Raw genomic sequence first — 18,818 nt, forward strand, 5'->3', positions numbered from 1 at the left:
TATACGAGCACAAAAACAAATTCTTGCAAATTATTTCAACTGTGCGTCTTCATCGCTAAACGATTTGTTCGTTGTGCCATCGTAAAAAACGAGAATACAACAGTCGTAAAATCATATCTCTACAACTAATGCAGAGCTGGTTTCGAAGTTTGAAGACGCATTAAGATTTCGCACCTGTCTCAAAACTAAGAGGCGATCGCTCACGCGGGCTCTGACTCTGGCTGGGACCAGCCTTCGTTGTTCAATCCCTTGCCCTACAAACTTTTTATGACCCAGTGAAAAAAAAAATCTAAGAGCCTCGGATGCTCATAAAACCCATCTTTGAATCGACTACGGCACTTTAATCGTTGACTTATGTGACATTATTGATCGTTAAAGCCGCTACCTTTGCAAGGAGGTTGCGTTTAGCGTAATTTTGTAATTTGTTTCTAAATCTCAACAACAATATGCTACTTAGAATGGTCTACTATCGGCTAGACAGATCCATCTTGGTGGTCCACACCGAACTTTTCTCTCTGTTGGTTGGTTCCAAATTTAAAAAGATATTGCTTTTTATGATAATCTATAGAGCTGAGCTTTTATTTTTTATGTTGCCTGGTTTTATGATCAACTTTTATGATGTGCGACGACTTAGATATTGCCTTGAACTCGATTTCATTTTGGGAAACTGTGTGGGGCTTATAACGGTACCGATTTTATAGTTGTTGGCTTTTTATTTTATTTCTCTCAAAATATGACATGTTTAATGAAATGCAACTAGAAAGCTAGCACCGGGCCTAAGCTATGGTCGAAGTGTTGCCTTACATGTCATTGATATGCCATTAAGGGATATTACAAAGCTCTTCGTTAATTTAGAAGCTTGTTTTTAGCTTAGTTTGTACAGATCAAAAGCCCTATTTGCGATAAAAGCCGGAAAAGGCTAAAGTCATAAAAAAGCAGATGAAAAAAAAGTAAGCGAAAAGTACAAATCACTGTAGACAAACAAATATAAATATATATAATATAATATATAATATATAAAGTATAAGAGAAAACTGACTCCGTTGATTATTATTATTGGAATTTGAATAATTTCCAGTAATTTTATTTTGTTTATTTATGTCAGGGACTGCCACATATGATATGTTTACAAGAATATTGCAGAGACAATATTCGTATTAGGCGCATCTATATTGTCAAGTATTAACAAGAGATATTTGGTACATAATCCGTAGGAAATGGGTTTGAAGTACGCCTTAATACTTAACCGGACACTCAATCTTCAGATTGTTTTTGATTTACATTACAAATTTAAGAAACCAGATCCTAAAGCAGACTTTGATCATTTGCTGTGACTGCGACTCGAAATAAATATGTTAAGAATCCAGGCAAAGATAGGGACAGCAGCGCAGCTGGTGAACTCCACGGGGGTTACGCCGGGCGCTGTCCAAATTTTATTTATCCATATAAGGTGACATTTGGGGAAATGACCGCACGAAAAAAAAAATTAAAAGAATGCTGTGTTTAGTAGGCGTCGCCTTGGAAAAGTCACAGATTAAAATCGAAGCCCAATTTTAATCCAATATTTTCATTGACTACGCAATAGGCGATCGAGTTGTATGTTAACTTCGTTGACATGGGTTTTATGGAACTGGTCCGTGTGTGCGTGTGTGTGTGAAGTGTGAAACGACACGCATAAAAATCGAAATACATATTATTTATGAGGTTCATCAGGAGTTTACGATGGCACAAACAGGCTCTCTGTGCCCATTCACTGCACGCGGTCGACAAAAAATACCTGACCAGGCCATAAAAATTATAAAAATAACGTATGCGTCGCTCCCTGCGCACCCCATGCCCACTAACGAAAGTCGGTTGGCCACATGCTGTGTCAAGGGCCCAATGCCCAGGCACAGCCCAAAGCGCAGGATCCCGATTTGACACAGCAACCAGGCCGTCTGCCTCGGCTCAGACTTCATGACGTCCTCGCCCAAAGTGCGCCCCGTTGTAACGAAAGTAAATTTTTCATAACATGCCTCGACTGCAGCCAAGATCGATAAATATTTCTGCTGCAGGTAGTCGCGCACCTACGCACACCTACATATTCTTCGGTGTGTGCGAGAGTGTATGTTAGTGTACATATATATGTGAATGCACGCAGTGTTGCAAGCCCCTTTTTTCTTGCCGGCCAGACAAACTGGCAGCATCATTAGCAGCTGCTTCTTGCTGTTGTTGTAGTCTCAATGACAAGCCAAAAAAAAAAACTATTCGAATCGAGAGGAAAACAGTTAAGGTAAGAGTTTAAAAACATAAATCTTTACGCGGGTTTCTGGTTTATATTTGCTCACCGTTTGCAGATCTGAAATATATATATTTTCTGGGCATAGTTCATTTTGGCGATAAAACCTGAGGGAACGGGTTACACGCATAGCGAAAGATAGAAGTCATTAGGAAACAAAGATAACAAGTTTTGAAATTACAAGTTAAAGTAGAAGAAGAGCTTTATTCAGGAATCTTGTGATATATCTGCTTGCATATATTTTAGTAAAATAAAAAGAATATATATTTATTGGTGATAGAGCCTAGGATATGGGTTGCTTGCAAAGTGAAAGATAGAAGTCATTCGGAAACAAAGATAAAAATAATTTTTTTGAAATTACAAATTTAAGTAGAACAGAAATAAAACTTTATGTTTACCATCACAGGAAATGTAAAAAAAGGGACCTGAAAAGTTTTTGAAAGGATTCGAAAAACTTTCCCTCATCTTGAGATCACACAAGTTTTTAGGACTATTATAAAAATCTTCGAATCGGAAACAGCACGAGACGAAACAAAAGGTCCGAATCGAAAACAGCTCAAGATTAAAATGATGGACCTAAAAATAAAATTATCAACTCCTCCGACAAATTTTATTAAAAATTCTCATTCGGAAAGATCTCAAACAAAAATAGGAGAGTTAATATACTTTTCCGAAAAAAATAAACAGTTGAGAAAAGTTAAAGCTCATCCGCATAGGAAAGAGCTCGAGACGAAACAAAAAGTTTATGACAATCACATTATTGTGTATTATATATTTGAGGTTATGGAAACAAAAGAGAAAATAAAGTAAAAGAAAATAAAATAAATTAAAAACCAGCCGCACAAAAAAAAATATAATTAAAAGGAGAGGTATATAAGATGTCTTGCCAGGGCAAAGCCCAAAGCAGAAATGAGCTATGCTATAGATGCTCTCCCTAAGCTGTGCAAAAGTAGTGTTGGGCAGACGTTGCAGCTAAAAAAGTATTAATAAACGATACATTTAGGAAAAGCTCCCATAGCCAAAGGTGTTAATCGATAAATATTTATTTTAATAATCAAGTGTGCTGCATAGTGTTGCATAGGTGTCAGAAAAAAACTCGGGTAAATGGGTTAATCCTACCAAAATTTTATAATGTTATAAAGGTAGAGCGAAAATTGTAAAACTGATTGACACATTTACCTGGACATCTGCCGTTGTTGTTATTATTTGCACTGCCATTGGTCACACTTGAGTGCAGTCACATTCCCAGCAAGCACTTGAGAACTAACAAACATGCGCTTCTCTTTTCCCATACTCCAAATAAAGAAACCAACTCACACCTCTCAAGTGACCATATATACTATGTATAAATACATTATGGCTGTTTGTGTAAGGTCAGCGTAAAAACCTCAGACAAATGCAAATAGAGCCATAAAGGTAGAAAATATATTTGGCTGCCCTTTGGCCCTTTGGCGAAGGTGTCAAGTGTTCCGTGGAAAGAGTCGAAAAGGTCAAGTACTCAAATATGCGCCGTGCAGGTCGTAAGCCCAGGCAAATAAATAAATAAATTAAGCGCCAAGAGTTTGGCTGTCAGCTACATATGTACATATGAAAGTTGGTCGAGGCATGGGACATGGGTAGACGGCAATAATTTGCATAAATCGCTTTAATTGGCACCGGCTGTCGGCGTCGCTCATCAAAAGGATAATATCCTTACGGTTTTTACCAGCGCAAGCAGCTAATTAGGCGCAAATGCGTCTCGCGTGCGCTGCCAATCGGATTGCGGCAAGCAATTTGGTAACTTGATACAAATTAAGCAAATGTTGCAAGCTCTACCTAGCACGTTGCCACGGCTTACACGCAGCTTAAGGGTTAGGCAAGCAGCCAACGCCGAACAGCACCTACAACCCAGACACCCAGACAACCCACACACGCAACCACTCAACCACCTAACCAGCAACTGCAGTTGCCATGGTGGCCAGCGGCCAATTAAAATGAATTCAGTTCTGTGGGTTCTGCATTAACTCAGATCGGGGCAAAGATGGAGATGCTTCGATTGAGATGTTAAAATTTCTTTTAATACCCTTTAACTACTGACGATGGTTAAAAAGGGGTAGAGTTAACTTGTATTGAATTATGTAACGGAACGTGGGAGGAAATTTTTTGTCTGCCCATCTGCCCGTCTGTCATTGAAGTTGGTATGCAGATACTTTTACTTAAGATGTTTTTGTCCCTACCCGCTCCCTTTAAAACTATTTCAAATATATATCATACTTTCTATTTGAGGTAAATAGCGATATAGAAACTGCAATAGCTGAAGACATCAAATTTATTTTGTTGTTTTTCAAATGTTATTGTACTTGATCACTTTTTCCTTATACCCTTCGAATCGATAGTTGGTAGTTTGGTAGTTACCAAACCTCTTATACTATCTGCTGATTGTTAAGACCTGGGTAAAGGGTATCTACAGGTCAAACATATACGATCACAGCATTCTTGCTGGCATTTTGAGTATGTATGCCAAGCTGATAGCCTATACTTGGACTGAGTAGCAATCGCAGTCTCAGACCCAGAGCCAGACCGACCTCGAGTGTTGTGGTCCACTTGAAATTATGCCGAGAGACGCTCGAGTGCGCACAGCCGCCAATAACCACGCACAACACTCATCCAAGCGACCACAAACAACCCTCGACAGCAAGTACAACAACAACAGCAACAACAACAAGAACAACAACAACGACAACTACAGGCACTACAACAACCTGAACCTTCGGGCCTGGCACTCGCATAAGGGTTGGGGCTTACATTGCGTTTCGCCTCGTTTTCAATCAAAGCTGCGCACTGCGATCTTTCTACTTGGCCTGGTCCAGGGTTTGAATCGGGTTTCCGGAATCTGTCAGTCAGTCAGTTGCAGCTTTAGCTACGCATCGCAAAATTGCCAGCAATTAAGTATTCCATATTCGTATTTGTGTTTTCTAGTATTTCCTTTTTATTTCTATCCTGTTTTTTTTTATGGGACATGTGCATTGTTGGCATAATTATAGGCTTAGCGCAAATTATTGACAAGTGAATTAGAAAATATTTTCGTTGCGTTCTCCATTGTGTTCCTTGTTTAATGGAGCATTGAAATGTAAAATTCGCTTAATATGTGCGAGAACATATTTTGAGTCATTGGGGTGAAAAGTTTTCAAGGCTTAATGCCCATCAAGTTAATCTGTGCTTACAATAGATAAGCACCAAATCAAGTTCATAAATAAGCTTACAGTTAGGAAATAATTTACAATAATTATTTATTATAAATATTCTTAGTTAAAACTTCTAAATTTAATATAAATATTAAATATGTAAGGCCTTTTAATTAAACTTTCAAGCGACAGGCTGAAAAACACTTCTATCCTAGGCGATTACTGACATAATTCTGCTTCAGTTTATTCCCTTGTTCCGAATCCTGGTCTTATTATATTTCTAAAGACAAAGTTTTCTTTTGAACCAATTGTTCTTCGGGTTCCATTCATGAATATATCGATAATAAAAGCACTATATAGAAACTATTTCGATTTATAGCAAATTCGGAAACTAGATGGAAAACTGTTGCTTGAAACTTTTTGTTTAACATCGGATTGGCTAAAAACTCACTTTGTTAAAATTTATTCGATACGTTTTTGGCAAAATTCACCGCTCTTGGATGGAAAATTCGGGTCAAAGGATTAATAAACAAGAGTTTACTTTTCGGCTTCAAGTTTCTCACCACAAGACTAGCATGGGTGGAAATCAATTAGATTCCCACTCTTGCATCTATATTCGATGGGCTTAAACTATATTATGGATGAAAGGGTTGTATTTAAATTTTAGGCACAAAACTTGTGCTGGCAAAAAATTCGTCAAATCATTTTCGAAATATTTATAAAAATATGCCAAAAAAAAAAAAATGTACTCCAATAATGTAATACAGATTTCAAAATAATACACATCCCCAACTTAAACATTATCCATTGAAAATCATATATTTAAGGACTATCGTCTTTTCGCACAACATGGGCAAAAAAAACTTGATACATTGCGAAATTTTGAAAAAGTAATTATTCTTCTTTTTTACTAGTTGTGGACAGGTTGAAGACCCTTCAGCTTAAAATCCGTATATTTCACTAAAAGTTATGCATATGCATGCCGAATGTTATTTATAGCTCTTAGTCGGATTCCTAAATCATCGAGTCGCGCCTTAAAACAAACGCAATAAAAAATTCAAATTTAAATGTTTAAAGAGTTGCCCAAAACCAAAAATATAAAAATCCACAAACTATAAAATTGAAAAACCAAATATCTGTCAAAATGTTTATTCATAGCTCACGTAATTTATAGGCCCAAGCAGCACTTGGTACGCAGCCCAAAAGCCTGAACCCAGATCCAAATCCATGCCCAGACTCAGTTGATATATACATATATATACATATATATGGCTATATGCATATATTTGCGCAGCCAGATGCTGCTTTGGGGTTGTTCTGGCTGTGGTAAGGGGCGTTATGTTGAATGCAAAAATAAAGGATACGCTGGCTGTATATATAATCAATTTGCCTGCCGTGACGTCATCATGACGAATTTACACTTTCTGTGTGTGAGTGTGTGTGTGTGTGTGATTTTCACTTTTCGTCGAGTTTTCGAGTTGTTTGCCCCGCCAATGCGTATGCAGCAGCTCAGTGAATTTTGGATGGACAGTGGAACAGGCCTACAACATTCAATTCGTTACGTTTGTTATACATTTTATTCCACTCCACTCCAGCTCCTCTTCCCCCTATCTGTATGCTTGTGTGTGAGAGTGTGTGTGTGTGTGTTGGCTGAGGTAAGTGCTTTGGACTTTTGGATTTGGGCCGCTGCCGATAGACTGTGACGTTGACGGCAGCGGTGACTATGTAGATTTTTATTTTTTATTATTATTTGGCTTTTTTTCTGTGTATATATATTTTTTTTTATTTTTATGGCGGCAGCGTAACAAAATTCTTATGAATATTAATTGGCTCGCTGTTTGCGTTGGTTGTCACTCAAACAGCTGAATTGGTAAGTGGATGGCATAGTTGGGTTCCATTTCGATTTGTTACGGTTGTTTACAGCTCAGACAGGTTGCTTTACCCTAATGCTTGAATAAAACCCAAATATTTTGTACTGCGTTTCTCAGTTGCTCTGCGGAAAGAGTAATCAAACTAATCTAGCTGAGGTCCCAGATTTAGATAAAGAAAGATTAGCTTATAAAAGAGTCTCTAAGAGTTTTTTTTATTACTTTTAACCTGAATACTTATTAGATCTCTCGCGTTTTTCCTGAGCGGTAATCTCTAAAAACTTCAAGCGAAATCTTAGATAAAACAAATTCAATTTTAAGCCTTGGTATATTAATAATATAACGCAATAGTTATCGAATCCTTTTTGAATAGCAAGTGAATATTTCGTTTTTATCATGATATTACCATCAGCCGCTTGGACGAATATTTAATATAGTTCAAATGAAATAATTTTCTCATGTTAAGGCTATATCAAACCCCAAACAATGCTTTACCCTTTAACACCTTTAGGCGCGTTTCATAAATTTCATAAATTTACAACGTGTTAATGACGGTTCCCATGGCAGCAATTTGAATGAACGCAATGAATATGACTCATTTTATGAAATATTCACATCCTCATAAGTTTTTAGACGAGTATCAATCGCTTGACAGACAGCGCACAGAGATTCTCCCACTCTGTGGTCTCAGGTCTCGGCACTCGCTATCACGAATTCATATTTCGTATCAACACAGTGAGTAAAAAATTAATGCGCCCACACAGTGCCAGCCGTTCTCCATACTTTTAGGGTTGAGCACGGACTGACGTCTGACTGGCTGCTGTCCAACATAATCTACATCAATGCGTGATGGCGATGGCGATGACGATGATGCTGCTAGGACTGCCTGAACATTAGACCGATGCCAAATGCCACTGTCTCTTCAACAGCTGGCGGGAAAACTAAAAAAGAAAAACTGACTAGGCTGATAAGCTGATGGAAAAAAAGATATCCTGGAAGCCTTAAGACTTTCAAGCCAAGTAGAGTAATTTAAAAATGATTGGGCAGCAAAAATTGTGTTTCAAATATAGTTTTGGGCTCAGGATTTTCAATTAAATATTGAAAATTTGAAGAAACATACATAAATAATAACAATTATAAGAATAATAATATCCATTACCAATGCAATATATATAATAACCGTTAACGCTGATCAGAAACTAATAAGTAATAGCAATAAATAAATATAAAAATGCACACAACTTAATAATTAATATTTGTTATTAATACTTTTGAACTTGATGAACCCATTTAGTTATCTATTTATAAATTTTAATCAACAAATAAATTTTAATCAACTTTGGGGCAAACTAAATTGCCTATATTCACCATTTGCGAGTGTGAACTTATATTCAAATGTAACTACACCATAATAAAGACATGAGAGGGTATATCTGCAGAGATTGCCTACAGGTATGTTCTGTTAGTATAATTATCTCGCGTTCGGCCGCCCACGCAACACATGAGACGACACCTGAGTCTGCATTTATGGCCCAAGGCCCTGTTGATAGCACGTCTCTATTTCTATATATATATATAGAAATATATATGCATGTTATGTATTTGTATATCTCTGAGAACCCAACACAGACAGTTGCAGGCTTTTTGTTATGTTAATTGGCATTTGCATGTGCCCGGTTACCAGATACCAGTTGCCAGTTGCCCTGTCAGCCCCCGGCTAGGTTTTGAGTAAAAAAAAAATATGGAAAGAGAATCGAGAGAGAAAAAAGTGCACAAGTGGCAGACAGCCTTTAAAACGCTTAACCAAACAAGAGCTAAAATAGTTTCACTTTTTTCACGTTGGGGCCAATGCGAATGCCAAGGAAGCCCCATTTCAAGTGGAGTGCGGAATGTCGCCATTTTCTGCCAGTGCTGCGAATGGGAATGCGAATGTAAATGTATGTGCGTGTGCATGTGTGTGTGCTTGTGGAATACTGTACGGGCTCATGGTGTTTGTGTTGGCTGTTAAACTCAGCGCTATTAAAGGCTAAGGCCGACTTTTTGTCAGCCATTATGATGCGCACCTTTTGTGCCTCATGTGTTGTTGCTGCAGTTTTCTAGGGAAACCCTAGCACACACACACACACCCGCAGACATTCAGGTCGGCCTCTCGACACATTCATGAAATGTATAGCATAATAAATCTTTACTAGCACTCACACACAGACACACACACGCACACACGTACGCGGCTAGGGGCATATATTTTTTTGCTGACTGCTTCGCAGGTAGCTGTGAGTTTTTGCCACCTTTGCCACAGGATGTGACAGGCAGTCGTAGGAGTTGCTTCTATCCCCTCGTCCTGGCTTGCGTGCCTCTTCCCAGAACAAGACACATACACACACAACTAGTTGGCCTCGCATTTTTACGTACCATTTTACGATTTTGATTTTTATCAACTCTTGTTTTCTCAGTTTTCCTTTTTTGCGGTATTGAAATTATTAGACAATGCCTTCGCTGCCTGGGTAATCATTGCAGCGACTACTGTGTAGTGGGTTTTTCACATATTTCCCAAGTTTTATTCTTGCGGTTCGTTTGATTTGGACAACTGCTTATCGATAGTTGCATCGCCAGCGATAAGATTGGCCTCGCCCGATCGCACAGCCCCGCTGCCTTTCGCTCCGCAGACTGCCTGTCGCGATTTCTAAAGAAATATATGCGGTTGCGGGTAAAAGGAGATAAGATGCAATGGATCGATCGTATGGAAGAACCACTCGGTTATATTGTGGTCTAAAGGTGTTAGCATTGGCAGCTTAAGACTCACCTATGCGAAAAGATCTAAGCAAAATAGTACAACAAAAATTTGGTAAATATTATTTGGAACTTAAGACAATGTATAGAACTTTTCTTCAGCTACAGAAGGGTCCCAATCAAAACTAAGTCTAGGCAGAACATCACGGAACATTTGTTTAGTTTTTTGCCTGCTCTAGCCTAATCACAGCAATCTTAATAAATTATTCCAATCAAATTGCTATCTTTTTAATATTCCCCACTTCAACTTTATTGCATATTTCTTCTTCTAAATCTTGATAGCCTTAGTCCTTTCATAAGTACAGGGTATAAACGTAAGCAAATCGAGAATTTCTAAAATAGAATTTCAAAATCGAGCGTAATTTATGCCCACTTAAAGCATTTTTTTAGGAATATAAGGTTTTTAATCTGTTTAATTGAAAGCTTGAATAGATTTACTAAGTTAGTCGGCAATTTCTATTAGGACAGGTCAGTTTAGTTGGCTTTCACACAGACCTACGACAAACTAACTGTACAAAGCGAACAAACTTCACTTTCCACAAATGTTAACAACAATTAATAGCGATTTCCCAAAGGCCGACGCATTGCAACAGCGCGCCGATTATCAAAGCCTAACTAACCCCAGATCACAGCGATTCCCCCAACTCCGACCAAAAGATAACCCAATACTATTTATGAGTTTTCAATTTTGAACAACGGCAACATTTTCGAAATTTTTTTTTGATCGAAACCAGTTTAGCGACGTTTGTTGTCAAACTCAGCCATCGATTGATGCTGCCTAAGAAAATAAAAAATAAATAAAAAAAAACTCAAGAAAAAGGCAAAGCCAAAAAATATCATAGACCAAGTGAAATAAATAAGCGCGTTGATTTTTAAGTGTTGTGCATAATTTTAAATATGTTATTTGAAAAGCCACGCGAATGACATTTGGTTTCTGTTTTTAAATTATGCCCGACGAGCGAGTCCAACAAATGTTGCTGACAGTCGAGTTTTTTGTATTTTGTTTTTGGCTTTTGGTTTTTTGTCGGTTTTTGTTTTTAGTTTTCGGCTTGCAAACTCTGTTGTCTGTCTAGCTGCCGGCTCTGGCGCTGCGAAACCGTTAACACCCATAATAAGTACCGCTATGTACCCCAATTTTGTGATGGCTTTAACCAAGCTGCCGCGTTTTTAATAGCCAACTCTGCATAATGGCCCAAACATTATTTTATTTATATTTTTTGTATATATATTTTTTTTAATTTTCAGTGAAATCGGCGAGCGTTTCTCAATTTCCAGTTTCGGATGCGCTTCGGTTTTTGGTGGCAATATTTCTAGTTTATTTGTAAAACGCAATCAGCGACACGACTGCAACTTCATATTGGATCTGTTTCTGGGCTCAAGTCTGAGGGCTTACAGCATTGGGTCGGGATCTGGGTCTGGGTCTGGGTCCGGGCGAGGGCGGAAATTATTTAATGGCGCGTACATGTGAACGCTGCTGTGCGGAAATCACGCACTGAATGTCTGCGTCTGCCTGGAAGCTGCGTTCCACTTTTTTATTTTATTTTATTATTTAATTTTATACGCTTTTGGAAATTTTATTAGCCGCCTGCAAGGGCGTTGCAAGCATGAAAATATGTTGTTCTTTTTTTTTGTCGGGAGAATTATTTGCCATGTGTAAATTGAAATCGAAAAGGGAGAAGAGATTGGTGGGCGTTTTCTAAAGCAATGGATGGGCCTGTCCACAGTAAAAAGTGGTTTGGGAAAAAGTCAAGTTAGGTTAAGAATTGTATATCAAGATAATATTGATTTAATTTTATTTATTTTTTTCCAATCATTATTGTACTTTGCAACTAAAATATAATAAGGAAATATTTCCAAAAATAAAAAAATAAAAATGAATTTAAAAGACTGAAAATATTTTATAATATATAATATATGATAAAAATAACAGATTTAGGCTACAACTGTTGTAAGATTTGAAATAAAAATAAATTTTCTCTGGCCTGGGTTTAGTATAAATTAATATTGCAAGACAAATATATTCTTTTTACTCAACTCAATATTAATAATCTTTCGAAAACTATTGACTAATCAACAAATACAACATTAATATTTTCAAAGTATAAGAAGTATACGAGCTTGATATATATTTTCGAAAAATTCGCAAAAAATTACGCCACATGCCTAAAGGCCCGCACTTAGCTCTCGATCAAATGAAATCAGCGTCTAATGCCACACAACAGTCGCGTTTATCAATATTATGATTATTGAGCCAACAGCCGGCAGCTTGTGGGCCACTCTAATTACACTGTGACACCTGCTTGACGTAAGCAGCAGCAATAGCAGCCGGCGGACAACGCTGCGTATGAGCAATGCGCAATGCCTGTTAACACACGCACACACACACACACCACAATGCATACAACAAACTGACACACTTGCCTTCAACTTGAATTGCCCACTTGAAAATTAGTTGCAAATTACCTACTTAAGTTTGTTTGCAATGACAGTAGCAGCAACTGTTGCTGTGGCTGTTGTTGCTGTTGTTGCTGTTGTTGCCGTTGCAGTGGCAACAACTGTGAAGTGTTGCAGTCCAAAGACGCAACTTGGTCGACAAAGTCGATGGCATGTGTGCCATTGTTAGGGGCAAGTGTACGCCCCGTTAGTTGCGTGGCTACCACGCCTAGCTCATCCATAGAGTGTGTTTTGGACAAAAGTTTGTCTTATGCATTGGCACTTATGCAACGCTGCAATTGGACGGGCAGGTGCGGCGGAGTGGCGCGGTGGCAACCTGTTATCAGGCAATCAACAAGTGCAATTAGCAGCTCTCTGGGCCGGCACAATGTGCGTGTGACAGAGCAAACAAATTGTTTAACAAAACGAGCAGCACACAACCAACAATTGGAAATGTACACATACACATATATAAATATGTAAATTTGTGGCTGTATCTGCAACTGCATTTGTATCTGTATCTGAGCTCAGCTCAGCGAAGCATACAAATGTTCTGTTGCAGCGTCTTAGACATGCTTGAAATTCTGGGAAGCGCTTCCTTTGTCTAGCATAATGCTGATTTAAAGCTATGTGGCCAGTGTTGAAAAGCAGCTGCCAGTGCACTTGACATCCTGCTGCACCAACTCCAACCCTTTCCCTGTGGGTTTTACTTTCCTTGTAGATCGCGCCACCAATTCAATTTCCAATTGTCCTGCCTCTGTGGCTGTTGCTGAGTTCTTGCAACTGCTTGTGGCTGCCACTTGTTTTCTTTGCCACATTCAAAGCAATTTGTTGCGCAAACTCAATGCACCCTTCGCTTGCCGCAATGTTGCAGCTTGTGTCTGCCTTGGACAGCAATTATTGGCCTATTAGTTCGGCTTAGCATTCAGCATATGGCAGATGCCTGGCAAACGTGACTCGAGTCTTGTTGTTTTCAGATTGTAAACTGAATGATATTCCATACAATTGAAATGTACTAAATGCACATAAGAAGTTGATGCTCTTACATAAAGGTGATGTTATGTTAAATGGGATATTTACATTTGTTTAAGATGTTTGCTTGTTTCCTCACGTTGCAAATGATGTAGACATGTAGATTCCTTGGCAATTATTTTGCTATATAGCTAGAATTTCGATTAATTATAATTCAAATACAAAATATAACATTTTAAATATTTTAAATAATTGTCTGTGCTAAGCCCTTTAATAAAATGTTCAAGCAGCCGTAGAAGCAATAAAAAAAAAAGTAATTAATATTAATGTTTGTTTTATGCACTTACCCTTTAACTTAGTTGTCAGCTTTAACGAATTAATTCCAGTTCAGTTTCTGCATATGCATAGTAGCCTGATCATTTCCAAAAGGTTGCCTGAAATTGAGAAAATAGTCGATAAAATTATGGTCTATGTTCTAACAAGTAATTATATTAATATTGAGTAGAGACTAAGCATTTTTTATCTTAGCATAAACAAAAAAAAACAATTTTAAAAATGCATTACTTTAATCACTTAAGGAAAATAAAGTTTTTGTTTTAATTCATTAATTTATTAATCAGAGAAAATCGGAGAAAATGTAAGCTACAGACATACATTTTTACTACTTATTTTTCCGACTCATTCCTAAAAACTTACACGTCAAGTCAATAAGCATTAAAAAAGGTTAATATTTGAAATTTTAATTAGTCTATTTCCATGACAAATATTTACTGCACAGCCGAATGTATTTGGCACTTGAGCCAAATGCCTAATGCGATGGCTCGAACAATGCCACAGAGACCACCAATTAATAGGCCAACAATTTACCACTTAAAAAGAGAAAAACTGCCTAAAAAAAAAGGAAAAGCGGATTCGGATCGCAGCTGTTGGGACGTGTTGAGCTAAACGCGTGTGTCAACAAACCGCAGAGTGACAGCGACATAATGAGGCGTGCAGGGGGTACATTTGCCTATGGGGCGTTTGGGGGGTGGGTGTGAGCCGGAGAGCTACTAGTATATGCGAATGGCCGGGCAAGCTGCACATTTGATTGACATGTCGCCGTCGGCTGGACGTTGACTTGCATGTCAATTAAAACTAACGACGGCGTGTGACAGTTGCCTGGACGAAGGATGAGAATGGGAATGGGAATCCGAATGAGGACGACAGTCAGGGCGCATACGAATCACTGGCACACTTTAATAGGCTCAAAGTGGATTTTAATTTTATTTGATTTCATTTGATTTGATTGCACAGCCCAAGCACACGCTCAGCATGTGGCTGCTCAGGGGCGGTGGGGGATGAAGGGTGGTGGTTTTTACGGGCTTTCGACCCTTTACGGCATCTGTGAACGACTTGAGCTCAAGTTACGCGGCAGGATTACAGCGTGTTCTGTGGCAGACGCAGCTGCTCCCTCTCTCTCCGTCTCTCTCTCACTCTGTCACTTTGTCTCCCTCTCTGTCTGCATTGGACAGGGCACAGGATAAGGCGCATTATTAGCGCAAGACTGCGGCGGGCGTGCTGCCAAACTTTGCAGCTTGCCCAGAAACGCATTCCAAATTTCTCACCTACACAACCTGACGGGATTCCCACGCCAGTTGCTGCTGAGAATGAGAATGCACCCGCGGGGCGACAAGCGCTCTCGTTTGATAAATTGGGTGCCAAATTTGCCGCAAAGCTTATGAAAAAGTTAAACGTACCGCTTATGGATGCCCAGCAGTCACGCAAAGATCTGAGCTGAGATCTGGCTGAGATGAATTTTTTTTCATTGGGCCAGGTAGCCGGGTCATTACTTTATGAGCCAATTAATGAGATGCGAGCACTGGCCGTGGGAGTGTCTCATGTGTAACACGCTGTAAACGCAAAACGCAAAACTCTCAGCTCAACTCTCAACCTGGACAGTTTACAAACTGAAGCTGAAGCTGGAGCTGGAGCTGCTGCCCCTGACAGTTCGTGACTTGGCGCTATGTGAGTTATGGGGCCGTCGTCTGCACGCCAACAACGAAATTATATTTAAAAACACATAACTCAAGAGATTATCATTAAAAACTGTGGGCGCTCCACTCCACAGCTCCAGAGGCTCGAAGCGGACTGCGCGTGCGCAAAGCTCGAACGGAAGTCGTTAGGCGAGAGGCGACACGACGCGACGGTCGTCAGATATGGCGCAAATGCGTTAAGGAACCGCCTTAGGGGCACGTAGCCCATTCAAGGATTATGTGGCAGGACAATGCATGAATGAAATGCGCCCGTTGACAATAAATTGGTGTAGCATTTAAATAAGCAGTTCAGCACCTCTTAGGACCTCAGCACCTCGGCTCGCCACCTTAGGGTTATATTAGGTACACGCGTATCGGACTCTGATCTGTCTGGCATTGCCTCTGGCCATCGTTTTGCTCGTTTAGCTGTTAAGATGCTAATGCGTTTTCCTCTTCTCTCTCTCTTTTTTTTTTTTTTTTGATAAAGCCTCTTTCAAAGTTACGACCCCTGTAATGGTAGCGAGTTAGGGGGCAGCAAGGCGCAAACTTCTTGGCCAATGTCAGTTAGACAGGTAAAGTGACATTATACATATAAAATGGATTTAAGGGACAAATTGAACAAATTGATAAGTATAAAAAGTATTAAGATATACTATATACTATACTGTATAAAAAGATAGTCAAATATAATTATTAATATAAATAAATAATAGTAAAAGCAAAAATAAAAATAATATTTGCAAATATCAAAGAAACAAAACCAAAATATATAAATAATTATACTTATTATAAAATTTATATAATCAGGTTATAATAATGAGAATCATAAAAACAAAAAAAGCAATAAATAATAATAATAATAATAATAATAATTATAATAAATATAATGAATATAGTTTTTGATATTTTTTGAGCCTTGGCTTCGATGTATATGCATATTTATAAACATATTAAATTTATATTTTTTAAAATTTGTATATTTTTATTATTTTAAAATAAATAAATGAAAAAATCTCTCATTTTATAATTTAATCGAACTTTCATAACTTGGCTCAAATTTTAGGAATGAATTCTAAAATATAACACTGTAAGAAACCTGATAATTATGGAACATTCACATAAATGTACTACCAACATAATTGTAGCGAAACACGTACACACAAATTAAAGCCTGATTGCGATTGACAGCCTGTCAGTCAGGTTTCGTCAGCTTTCGTTAGCTTTCGACTGAGTCATTCGCATCTAGAGAAGTTGAAGCGACAAGGTCAAATTGTAGCATTTAGATTGAAGACTGGCTTTAATCGCGGCTATAAATCCACAAACAGTTGCATCTATCAGCAATTAGCGGACTAGAAATCATTCTCATTGACAGCGTGACTTTTTCTAATTAATGAGATACAAAAGTATCTCGATATGTTAAGCACAGATTAAGTTAAAAGCGTCTCAGCTTCCAGTTGGCTGGTGAAATGCTGGTTCAAAGAAAGTTGAAAATATTTTGTTATACATGAATGATAAAGCGTTTAATATGCCATAAAACCGCCATCAAATCTCAACTAATAAGTAGGTGGTCGCTGGCATATCAAAAAGAAACAAACGGTAAAAAAAAACGCTCATAAACAAATCAGCCGAAAATCTCGTCCTATTGTTATAGCCAGTGTTCGATGCTGGAATCTTGGCTGCCAACGGTATTTTGGCGCACGCTAAATTATTAGACTCAATTTGTTATAGTTCTTATAAACTGAAGAGTTCGATTTTTATAGCCTTTTACATATTTTTATGTGTTTTGGCCTTTTTGTCGTCTTATAGGCTTAGAAGTGTGAAAACAGTTATTTTGATTTGATAAATACGATGATTTTCATAAATGATCTGTGTTTCATATTTCTAACCTATTAATTTATTTCGTTTGTCTTGTGCTCTCTAAATTTGAATACGCCCAATAAATTTAAGTCTTAGAATTTAATTCAAAGCAACTTCTTTTGCTGCACTGGACCTGGTGATAAGTTTATGATGGTTCCATTGTTAAAGTGATGTCAGAGCCTTTTAAATAGATTAGAAAGGGATGACTGAACGGAAATATAGGAAAAAGATATTTTAGAAATTGTGCCTACTCAATAGGAATTCATTTCGGTTCAGCTCTATGCAGAATGCATTTAATTGTTGCTCATTTGTTATCAAACATAATATAAATATTTTAAATTATTTTTACATTATATATTATAGCTTATACTTGACGAAGTCTGGTCAAGTTATGGCATTTTTCGAATTTTCTAATTATTTATTTTTTGCTCATTTGCTAAATCCTTTTTTTATACTATTCGGCCACAACAAATTTTCAATTATTAATGAAATACCCCAAATTAGTTTTTTAATTAAATAAAGCGTATCAATGCATGCTAGCGTTTTATGCAAACTAAAATAATTAAAATATTAATTTGTTTATGGGGATAAGTAAGTTATTTTTTATAAAATGGGTCAAATTTGATTCAGTTCGTGTTTGTATTAAATGTACTTAAAATAACGTATACATAAGTCGAATGTTGCCATTATAAAGCATCTCGGCGCAGCCCAATTGACGGCCCAATCACGGTCCAGACGCATTCAGGCCTCACCTGTCTGTACGTTAAACCAATTAATTTGCAAGCTTATGTATTAACTGTTGTTTGTTGTGCTTATATACCGCACACGCACACACACACGTGAATGTGTGTGCTGCAGACAGTCAACTTGGCGGCAACATATATAAGCAAATTAATTAAAGTTGCCACTTCAGTTGAATTTTCCAGGTGAGTGATGCGGAACAAATAATCAATCAATCAGCTCAGACACACACATACACGCAGACACATACAGACAGCCACATGCATAAAGCTGCAGGGCACACTATCTAGGCAGCACAGGCGGCAACTTTTATGGCATTGGTCAGTCAGTTAGTCAGTCAGTCAGTCAGGCAGTCCATCTATCCATCAGTCTCTCCGTCCAGCCAGTCACTCAGCCAGCCGGGGCTTGTCATTGACGTCGCTTTGCCGGACATGGCGAAATGTTCAAAATAAGTATGTGAAAGGCTGCGTCTGGGTGTGTGTGTGTGTGTGTGTGTGTGTGTGTGTGTGTGTGTGTGTGTGTGTGTGTGTGTGTGTGTGTGTGTGTGAGTTGTGTGGAATGCGTATGTAAATGTGCTCTACAATAACAACATATTAAAATTTGCACAGTGGTTGCATTTTAAGAAAAATGGCAATACATTAATTGTAATAATACCAATTCACCGGTTATAAAAATGTTAAAATTTATTTATTGTACCTAATAA

The sequence above is a fragment of the Drosophila virilis genome, chromosome 4 (genome assembly GCF_030788295.1).
Source record: "Drosophila virilis strain 15010-1051.87 chromosome 4, Dvir_AGI_RSII-ME, whole genome shotgun sequence".
In the NCBI taxonomy this organism is placed as follows: domain Eukaryota; kingdom Metazoa; phylum Arthropoda; class Insecta; order Diptera; family Drosophilidae; genus Drosophila; species Drosophila virilis.